The sequence below is a fragment of the Adiantum capillus-veneris genome, chromosome 29 (genome assembly GCF_014529385.1).
Source record: "Adiantum capillus-veneris isolate H3 chromosome 29, ASM1452938v2, whole genome shotgun sequence".
NCBI classification, from domain to species: domain Eukaryota; kingdom Viridiplantae; phylum Streptophyta; class Polypodiopsida; order Polypodiales; family Pteridaceae; genus Adiantum; species Adiantum capillus-veneris.
Window position 1 is genome coordinate 17,167,686 of NC_140959.1, and position 3,458 is coordinate 17,171,143.

The window sequence follows — 3,458 nt, forward strand, 5'->3', positions numbered from 1 at the left end:
AGGTTCAAATCAACCGAGCTCTACACCAAGCCAATCTTAGAAGTAAGAGAAAGTACTCAAACAACCATAAGATCAATTATTACATTTTTGTTACAAAAACATTCCTAGGTGGCTAACTAACTTTCTACCCTAATCCACAACGTAAGTGAAATTTACTATCCTAGTCCATGCCACTCATTATATTTCTATAGCAAAGAAAATCTGAAAGCTTTACACTTTATATATTAATGCATGTATATACTAAAGATAGAAAAATCATTAGTTATCCACTGGCATCAAATATTTTTAGGTATTAAAAAGATATGGAGCTATAAAAAAACATTAAGCTCATCTATTTTCAATATAGTTGTCGGTAGGTTGTCCCGCCTCACCATGTCAGTGGTAGCAATGAGAACCATAGATACTAATGTGTCAATCCGTGGAATGTAGATACACGACTGGTGCATGGAGACCACGAGAGGTTGTTAATACTTCAAAGTGGGATGTAGCTGACCTGACTAAGAGAGGTTGTTAATATTACTCTCTAGTGTCAATCTTAGTGAGTGTTAATCACTAAATACTAAACCTCACACCACAAGAATACATGCATGTTTTGATAATCTAAAATGCTTCAAATGGAACCATACTTTCTAGGATGGTAGACAAGACCAATTAGAACCTCTCCATTGTCTCAAATCTTCAATTCAACACTTAAAAAAAAATCATGCCTGATTTGCGTGGACTATTTTAGTAGGTTTGTTTAGACATCTAATACACTCAATAGTTTTGATTAAGGGAGCTCTATCCTCTCCTATGTTTGAAATTGCAAATGGATGCATAAAACAAGCATAAAAAGCCAAAATAGCAAGAAGATGGCCACAACAAAAACAAACAAACTTTGCAACATACTTACATTGAATTGAAGATATTGCACCTATGATTACAATGCAAGTCACGGATTCACACTAGCACTTCACACAAGGGAGATACACACAAGAGGGTAGATAGAGCACTCAAAACGACAAAGCGCTCACTTTCATTCTCCAAAACGTAAAGTTCAATTTAAAAATGTTGGCGTTTATGCTTTTCCAATGGTAAAAATCTAGTCCTCTTGCCAATATGGCTCATAAAACTAGCAAACCAAGTGCCCTAGGTAATAAGTTACAACCTGGAAGTCACCAAGCAAGGCCATTCAAATCTCTTGTGAAATGTGCTTTACAACAAAATACTATCTGTTGGACGGTCTAAGGTATTGAAGTAGGATTGCTGGAGATTGTCATCAATCCAAGATGGGAGGGATGGTCAAGCCGCTATACCAAACGGTCCGTGTCTCCGGTCCAATCGCTCATTTTTTGGTGCAATAGTAGTGAAGGTATGTGTGTTAGCCATCCTTATGTGGAGCTCTTAAGGATTTTCAACATCAAAGTTTTTTCAATTGGCATGGTGTTCTTAATGCTATTGACAAACAAAAGAATTGAACCAGCTTATTGCAGAGAGAAGGCCCAAGTAGAGGGACTAAATAAAAACATTGAGCTCAAATACATTTATATTCGCATAGGCAAGTTCTACCAAACATCAAGCGAACTTATCCGAGCAAGCTCAAAATTGAGCAAAGTTATTAAATGAGTTTTTGAAGAGAGATATCAGAGAGAGAGAGAGAGAGAGAGAGAGAGAGAGAGAGAGAGAGAGAGAGAGAGAGAGAGAGAGAGATGCATATTTGCAAGTGTGACATGTGTGAAAGAAGACACAAATTTACTAGCGCATATATCATATGATTGTGCATTAGATCTCTTAGAGTTCTTTCTCTTAAGGCACCTCTCCCTCGGGTTCTTCCCTTCCCTTCCCTTTAGAGTAGTACTTCAAGACTCCTCAATAGAGATATGAAGTATCTTGTGGAATGTTCCTATGATGTTAAAATGTCTCTTAATTTTCCCCTCTCTCTCTCTCTCTCTCTCTCTCTCTCTCTCTCTCTCTTTGTGTGTGTGTGTGTGTGTGTGTGTGTGTGTGTGTGTGTGAATCATTGCTCAATCAACAATTAATTGGTAAATACAAGTAGCCATTAAAGCTTTCAAATATTTACTATACATTCGTTTCCTTATTTCTCATCAATAACACAATAGTATAAGAAACAACGCTATTATTCTCTCCCAAGATATTGACTTTCTCATGGGTTATGGCCTTAATATTAACTACTAAAGGATCTATGCCAAGAAGGTCACAAAGGTTCTACTTTTTGACCTCCTTATGGGGACCTCTGTAATATGAGGGTGGCATCCAAATTTCCTATAGTATATCTCGCTTCATGCATCAATTGAACATCTTTTTTCACAAAGATTCAAGATACAAATCCTTTCCATTTTGAATCATTCTTTGGAAAAAACTAGCAGATGTTAGGAAGGACATAACATCCACCACACAATGCACAAGCATATCAGGGTTGGAATATGCTTCACATCCTAGGTCATGTGGAATATTCATGTTGCCACAAATTATAAGAGGTAAATTTGGCTCCAATATGTAAAGATCAAATCCATGCCCTACTCTAAAAGGTAGTACAAGAGCCTTCTTCACATATGGACCTACACTTTCAATAAGAAGTAGACACAAGCTCAAAAGAGACTAAATTTTTTCACAAACAAATTAATATGCAAAAGTCCTTCAAGCTCAAAAGAGATTAATTTTTTTCACAAACAAATTAGTATGCAAAAATCCTTAAGATAAGGTGGTATGGAAATATTTCTACATGGATGAGAGAAAGGGTTGCATTGTTTTGAGAACACATTGTTTTGCAGACTATCATGTCCGCCCATCACAAAGAATGATGCTAAGTGAGAGAATATGCTTAGATATCTCTGTCTCTCTCTCTCTCTCTCTCTCTCTCTCTCTCTCTCTCTCTCTCTCTCTCTCTCTCTCTCTCTCTCTCACACACACACACACACACACACACACACACACACACACACAAAAACGAGAAACAATATTACTATCACCGGGACAATAAGCAATTTGTTTTCAGTAGATCAGTGTTTGGGAAAAGTGTGCCTCAGCTTGGCCTTTGGCTAGTAGAAAAATCAAAATAACCGGTTTCTGGGAGAGGGAGAAAGAAAAAATCCACTAGGAAAATTTAAGAAATTAGAATAAAATACCAATTATTTTTAAAAATCCTCTTTGAACCTATCCAAAAGGTTTTGCATGTTTGTGAAATTGATTTTCCCTAACACTACAGCAGATACAAAAAGCCTTTACAGCAAAATGTCGAGCACTGACAAAATGTCAAGTCTTGAGAATCTCCATGAAAGTTTGCAAGTATTAGAAAAAATCTTTGCAATCCAAGAGACCTCAGCTGACTACTTCGATGTGTGCCTCATCTTTCTTCCAGTTAGCCTCACGATAACGAAGCCAAAGCGCGAACACTAATACACTACTTTGGAGGATCCTCTCTCTCTCTCTCTCTCTAAAAACTATCTGAAAGCGTGCTT

General features: G+C 37.0%; 1 pseudogene; it reads right to left on the reverse strand.

Moving 5' to 3' along the window:
- Positions 1-2,058: 2,058 nt before the first annotated feature.
- On the reverse strand, positions 2,059-2,779 carry LOC147418831 (2-C-methyl-D-erythritol 2,4-cyclodiphosphate synthase, chloroplastic pseudogene; annotated as a pseudogene).
- Positions 2,780-3,458: the final 679 nt, after the last annotated feature.